The following is an 8,430-nucleotide window of genomic DNA, read 5'->3' on the forward strand; positions in this document are numbered from 1 at the left end:
ACGTAAGTATGCCTACCTGTATATTGCCCTTTTACCTATTTATTTCCGTTTTCTTCATTAATGAATTGAATTGAATAACATAAACTAAGCTAGTTCTCATTGGGTGCTAACATTTCTTGCACCGTAACAATAGATTGACCCGGAAGTAGTATGTTTTAAATTTACTGCCCGTGATGACAGGGGCTCGTTACAAAAAAAAATCAAGGGATGGGGTTCTAACCTAATATTGTTACAGGTTAGAACCCACATCCCTTGATTTTCTTTGTAACGAGCCCCAGTGCCCTTAATTATTATTGTGAGGATCTCAACTGCCCGGGAAGCGGGATGGGGAGTGAATATTCTGCCTATGTCACCTACAAGCACCATACATATATACTATTTATTATTATATCTAAGAAGTTTTCAATAATGATAATTATTAACATATTATAATGAATGAGCTGTGATATGTCTTTTGAAATACCTCTATTCACTATTGCTGGTCTTGAGCCCAAACTAAGAGAATTGTGGCTGTCATTAGAAATACAAGTGATACCATTTATTTAAATCCAGGCTTAGTAAGTTCACAACTTTACTTAAGTTCATATTATGCTGCTGCATTTTCTTCTCTCACTCTACCATTAACAACAACAACAAAAGAAAAATGGTGTTTACTCGGAATTTTATCCTATATTTATCATAATTTTTGTTTTGGAACAGATTTTGTTGGAAAAGCTGAAAGAATAAAATTGGAAAAAATGATGATGGTATAATAATAAAATTGTTTACTTATAATAAAAGAATACTAGATTTAGTGTACAACATCCTTGCAATAATTATTTGGCATTGTGAATATGCAGAACCCCAATTCTTTAATGTACATGTACTGTTTAAGTTACAAAACTGTTTTGCATACTTCATAACTTATTTCTCTAAAAAAAAGTGCAAATAATAAGAGACAGAAGAATTTTGAAAGAATTAATTTGTCAAAATAAGTTAAATATCAAGATTAGTTTAATGGACGTTTGAAAATTTACTATTAAAGTAAAATTGCCTATTTTTGAGAAAAAAATGCTAATATTAATACATGTACTTTTATTTAAATAAGCAGGAATGTAGAGAATGCTGATTTATTTATGAAATATACCATAAACGTGTGTTTCATGTTCAATCCTCCAAAGTAAAATACCTTAGAACCACCTCAGAAAATCAGTAATGACCTATTCATGTGAAACACTAAGCACGATTCTAAAAAAGTGTTGCAAATGCAGTTATCAGCTGTGAGTCACATAGCTAACACATATTGAGTAGCAGACTTGATGCTTGGTATGGTAGGAATTGTATTTGCTTTGTCAGAATAGTTGGTAAAGATTTTAAGAAGACTTCCTGGTTGGAAAGAAGTGAATTGGAGAAATGTATTATTTTTTTCATCGTATGTATCATTGTTTCACTTCATTAATAATAATGATATGACTTTTGACAAATCTTTTTGTCTGCGTGATTCAGTGCTGATCAGTGTAAACAAATGTCGAGGCTGCGATATATGTGTCCTCTCGAGAAATGGGTGTTTATTAAGGTGGCAGGGTCCAGTTTCGTATATTGGCCCCTGGCAAATTTCTTAACTTCAGGCTATGGTGTGACTTTTTCAGCTATTATTGTTTACTATTTATAGATATGGATATATTTGTGAACTAGGTGTTTTGGGCTTGTGTTGTTCTTGAAATTGATGTCAGGCATGTACACCTTCCATAGTTGCTCTGCAGTATGTTGATAGTGAAATACCAATAGTTGGCTAGGAAGAAGAGCTAGCCTCCCATAGCAGTAGACACGTGGGTTCAAGGCAAGCCGAGTATCTCAAAAACGGCTTGGATGACAACTATTCTGAATTGCATCAAACTATTTAGTAGACAATGTTTTTCAAAATGTTCATCCAGGGAAAGGGCTTGCGTTTGCACTGTGAGCACTACATGCTGTCAAAAATGGCATTTGGATGTGAAAAATGCAGGTATAAAATAGGGGTTGGGGTGCATAAACCTCTTCTGCTATGAACTGCCATTGACTTCTCTGGTCAAGTGAATACTATTCTTATGCTTTGTTTTAATATAGGTATCTAAAAATATGGACCTTTTTGACCTCACTTGTGTATTTGATTTTTTATGATTTTTTATACTAGGTCGCTGATTGCGGCATTAAATTTGTACATAAAAACTGGACCCTGCCCCCTAAACTAGGTCAAAATTAGGCAGTGTAAAAAGAGGAAGTGGAACAATACATAATATCCTTTTTTGTATTGTACGATTGGTATGACTGATTTGCCTATATGGAAAACGCTCGCTGAGGAAGACATTGGGCGGACATACAGACACATCAAGATGTACTTAATAAGAGGCATACACATATTATATACTGTTGTATAGTTTTCCTTATATGCTTCAGATCTATACTATTAACATTAAAGTATGTGGTACCGAGGCAAACGGTAATGGTAGATGCGCGTATCAAGGATATGAAGATCGTAAAAGTCACAACCGATACAGAGTCAAAAATACCACAATTTTTATATTGCATTTTCTCACATTTCTATTGGCACAGATAGATTTAGACTGATGAGAAACCTATCAATTGATATCAAATTTGTCAAAATCGGGGTTTATTTACTAATGTTATGACTTATTCACCTGTATGGAAAACAATCGTATAGGAAGACATTAGGCGAAATGACAGACAAATGAAGGCATACCTAATAAGATACACACACATATTATTTACTGTTGTACGGCTTTATTTATATGCTTTAGATTTATAGTATTAGTATTGAAATATGTGGTACAATCGCAAAACGGTAATGGTAGATTCACGTAGCAAGGATATGAAGATCGGTAATGTCGCACCCGATATTCAGTACAAAGAACAAAACCTTTTATTTTGCATTTTCACACATGTCTACTGGCACAGATCGATTTAGTATGACTAGAAACATATCAATTAATATCAAATTTGTCATCTGATATCGAATGTGCAAAATCGCTGTTTTTTGCGATTGGTATGACTTATTCGCCCATATGGAAAACTTTCTTATAGGTCGGATCTAGGCGCACGGACAAACAAATAAAGACGTGCTTAATAAGATATATACACACATTTTATAATATTGTACAGCTTTAATTCTGTACTTCAGATCTATAATATTAGCATCGAAGTATGTGCTACAATCACAAAACGGGAAGGGTGTATTAGAGTAGCAAGGATATGACGATCGGTAAAGTCGCACCCGATATTCCGTAAAAAGTAGAATTCTTTTTATTTTGTATTTTCACACATGTCTGTTGGCACAAATCGATTTAGACAGATGAGAAAACTACATATTAAAATGAAATTTGTCAAAATCGGTGTTTATTTACTATTGGTATAACTTATTCGCCTATATGGAAACCGTTCGGATAGGAATGCATTGGGTGCACGAACAGACATATGAAGACGTACTTAATAAGATACATACACATATTATATACTGTTGTATAGCTTTAATTCTATGCTTCAAATCTATAGTATTAGCATCGAAGTATGTGATACCATCGGAAAACGGGAAGGGTAGATGCACGTATCAAGGATATGAAGATCGGTAAAGTCGCAAGCGATAATGAGTCATAAATACCAACTTTTTTATTATTAATTTTCACGACTTTTTTGGCACAGATCGATTTAAACTGATGAGAAACCTATAAATTGTTATCAAATATGTCGAAATCTATGGCTGTTTACGATTGGTACAACTTATTTACCTATATGGAAAATGTTCGTGTTGGAAGGCATCGGGCGCACGGAAAGACAAATGAAGACGTACTTAATAAGATATATAAACATGTTCTATGCTATTGTTTAGCTTTAATTTTATGCTTGAAATCAGTAATATTAGCATCGAAGTATGTTGTAAACTCCCCCTCCCCTTAGTACGCTACTGCAAGCAGACTTTGTCAAATGCTAACAGGCACTAACTTGCTTGAAAATTGTAATTTTCAAAATATTTCTGGACTGGACGTTATAATGCGCCTTCATTTCCCATCAGGTAGGTCTTCAGGTCGTGTTGTCATGAACAACAGGAACCAGTATCGTACATTCTTTGATAAGTGACCGCTCCGATGGTGCAATGTGTCTATAGACCGTCCACCTCAGAAGCGAGAGGTCGCGTATTCAAACCCCGACCGAATCATACTAAAGACTTATAAAAATGATACCAGCAGCTGCCTCTTTTGGTGCCGATCATTAAGAGGTTAGTGTTCGGATTGGTCGGCCTGGTCTCAGGATAATGTGATTAGGTGGGACAAAATGCTATATGTTTGTGGCATGATGCCACATTGCTAGACATCACTATAAGCTGTCACACTGCAGACATGGTAGCGATATGATTTAATTTTTTAAAGCTACGTTAAAAATCCAAACACACACACACACACACACACACACACACACACACACAAGCATTACCTATATTAGGAGGACCTTGTAAATCCACATACATTAGGAGAACCACCTCAAGGAAAGAATTTATACGCTTCCTTTATAGAGGATTTTGTTTGATTTTTTATTTTAAAAAAACTTATCTCAGGGTTTAGATGTTTTGAAAAACTACATTTTTATTTTATTGATATGATGTGTTTTCCACATACATTGTGGGGGGGGGATGACACACATGTAGTAAATGGCATACACTACGGGGACACAGGTTTAAACACCTGTAGTTCACTACACTTGAGAGGACTTCGCAGAATTAACTCCCCCTTGTCCAAGAGAAAATTTCAGAATTCCGTTTGCTTCGTAAATTTTTTTTATTTAATTGATAATTGTTTCCGATTTTACTTGGTGTAGTATAAATAAAAACAAAAACAACACAATATATAAGTATATAAATTTTTCCTGTATTTGTTTTACTTTAGCAAAAGCCATTCCGATGAGTATACATGACCCAATAACAGCTAAATATCACTTGTCGTTTTACAATTTTATGAGACAGTTTAAAATTTTAGGGATTTTATAGATCCAAATAATACAATAAAAACATGCGATTATGCAACAATAAATTGTTTTGGTAGTAGCATATTTTAAAAATTGTCAAACTTTGTCAATTTATGAATATGCATTACTTGAGAAAGGAGAAAAAAAAATGTTAAAAATAAGACAGCCAGAATCACAACCAATGCAAAAAGTTAGTAACTACTGAAGTTTTATGTCGAGAAAAATAAGACTGGAAAGTCATGGATCCAGACTACAAAAACACTAACTTACATTTCTATACAAAATGGCAACTGGCTCAAGACTTCCTTAATTATAATATCTCCGATTACACCAGTTGTTAGTTACATAGCTTGTGACATAAATAGCTTCCAATCAATACAAGCTGGAGTAAGAGTCTTTACTACAACTTTTTCTTCCTTCAGTCATCCGACAGAGAAATACATTATCTCTCAAGACTCGTTAACGCGATTCAATTAATAAAAAGGTCATTTAACAATCGTGACAATCATGTTCCCAGACACTGCTATTGGGTAGAAAGAAATATCAATTTAATACAAATTGCATCTCAAGTAATGAACAGACATTTAAAAATTATTTCATTGGATCACCTCTATATTGAAGAAAGTTCACAACAATATATTTTCTCTTGCGAATATTACCCAGAACAATGCCATGTAATGTTCCAAACACATATGTTCTCTTTATCTTTAATATGGTGATACAATGCTCCCATATGAAATAAGCATTCGTGTATTTAGGTCAATCCAAATTTGTTTGACAATCAAGCCTGTTGAGATTCGAACAACCAAACTTTTGCTCAGAAATCAGACCACAAAACAGAAGATATTTGTCTTTGATGAACTGAGTTTTTGACTATCTGCCTGTCTTTGTTGTGGTATTTTTGTCAGTTTAAAATCTTTTATAGAAGGATAGATATGACGTTGTTGCATGTGTATAAAACTGGTGAAATTCATATCTCAGTATGATTTTGTTTTTCATTTCTTCCCTGTGTTTACATGTTTGAAAATGATTTATACCGTAGAAACGTATTAATTGTTAACATAGGATTTAAAACTGTCTCATTTCTAGAAAAACAGTTCCACTGGCCTAGTTGTTAGAGCGTACACTTTGCATGCGAGAAGTCGCTGGTTCGAACCCCGGACTTTTTATACCAAAGACTTATAAAAATGGTACTAACAGACATCCTTATAAATATGCCATAAATCAGACATCATAGCGAAATGGCTGAAATAGTGTTAAAGCTACGTTAAAAATCCAAATTACACACACTCATTTCAAGAAGAATGCGTGTTCTTTAAGTAGCTATAACAAGTATCATATTGCTGTGTATTTATTGAGTTTCTGTTTGAGTTAGCTTGACCTGGCACACATTCAGATCTCGTTCTGTTGTGCCATCAAAAATTATATTTAAATTTTTTTGACCTAAATTCTTTTGCATAATATAAAACATACAACACATGGGGGGAATACACATAAAACACCTTAATTTTTTGGAAAAGGGGGATCTGTCTGGTGCCCCCCCCCCCCAAGTACTTCGTCTTGTGGAGATAAATGTACGCCATTTCCTGCGTTTCTTTTCTAAGGAGATTATGTTCATTTATTATGCAAGTAAAGATCGTAATGTGTTAATTATCAAAGTATTATATGTGCGTTTTTCTTGTACCTTCTGTGCCCCACACGAGATCGTATCATTAAAAACATTTGCACGTGCGCTCGTGCTGTACTGGCGCCCCCTACCTGGATGCTCGTGATTAAAACACTGTACAAATTTATTCGCAAGGGGTCATCCATTTAGTACGTACGCAAAAATCTGGCGAATCTTGACCCCCTCCGCCCCTCCCTGTACTCATGCGTACTTTTTGTTAAACAACAACCCCACCACCCCCCCCCCCGCGTACGTACACTTGACACCCCCTCCCCGAATTTTATAGAACGGCCTATACTTAATCCACGCAGAAACGATCAAGGATTAATAACATTAACGTGTGTGATAAAATAGATAGTCCACCGACGTTGAATGTCTGGCTGCATCAAAGAAATAAGCTGCGTAACTTTAAAAAGTTTGTCTTGTGTCCGCTAAAATGCTAACGCCTACTGAACCCAGTCGAACAGGTTACGTATTATACAAATTATTATCGAGGTTTCAGCGCCTCCCCCCCCCCACCCCAATGCGTATGAATATAATCAGTAGACCCCCCATACGCAAGCCTATGCATTTGGGTTACGCCCCTTCCCCCTCCATGCGTACGTACTAAATGGACGGCCACTGACCATTCATGAGATGGTAGTGATTCAAATTTACAAGTGCGATTGTGATGTACGCATTCCCCTACACAAACACGGGATGGTATTATTCAACCGTACATGCCCACAAAACTATATAGCAAATTTGAGAAAGATACTTTTTTATTCAGACACCATGCCAAAAAGAAAGAACTATTTTACAGTTTACGCTAAACTAAATTAAATTCACTATTTTTGTTTCCAGCATGGTCGGAATATTTTAAATGTGTTGAAATGTTTAAGTTTCATATTAGGAAACAATTTGCATTATCTCTAAGTATATCTAAGAAGGAAATGTGATGTTCTGACAGACTCTAATTTTGTTGGTGTATTTGTTACCTCTCAAAATATGAACCATCCTTTGCTATCTCACAATTATAATCCGTCTGTACGTATGTGTTGTCTCATTTGTAGTATTTATTTTTAAATGTATACTTTGCTTGTAAAATGATCACACTTTATATAAATGTACAAACACCGCAATCGTGATGTGCTTACAGGAATAAATTCTTCTGAGTTCTACTGAAGTCAATTATACAGTATAGTTGGCAAAACGATATGGACTAATTGATAAAAGTGATTGTTTTCTTTACTTTGGTTTGTCGCAATATTTTTCTAACACAATACTAATATAAACTGGTCACACATGACGCTCCAAAGAAGCAGTTGTAGTTAATTCCTACCTATAGCAATGGGATTTTTCCAATATATGGCAGTGGCAGATGTGCGTCGGTTATCAGACAATGGTCGGCTTTTGCATTATTCACCTATTTCCTACTTCGAGTGCGGACGGATGGTCAATCGTTAGGCAAAATCTCAATTAGTCTCTGTGATTTATGTGTTATCGTTTTGATGCAACGCACGATATTGTCCCCATTGTTTATTTAATTCCATGATCATTTAACAAAACTTCTTTTTTTGTCCTCTCTAAATCAATTTTTGTTGACCAAAGACAATACATTTTATAAGCAAGGCAGAACGCAAAACGACATTGCCCATCCACGAGTACAATGGAAATATGTAAAAATAGTTAATAAAATTCCCAGGTATGTATAATATTTTAATATTTTTTGGAGTATGCGCATTTGTTTATAGCTCTCCATTTTAAGGATTCCTTATATACTTGCTTGATTA

Source organism: Sinohyriopsis cumingii, chromosome 15 (assembly GCF_028554795.1).
Source record: "Sinohyriopsis cumingii isolate HCF-2022 chromosome 15, ASM2855479v2, whole genome shotgun sequence".
Classification (NCBI taxonomy): domain Eukaryota; kingdom Metazoa; phylum Mollusca; class Bivalvia; order Unionida; family Unionidae; genus Sinohyriopsis; species Sinohyriopsis cumingii.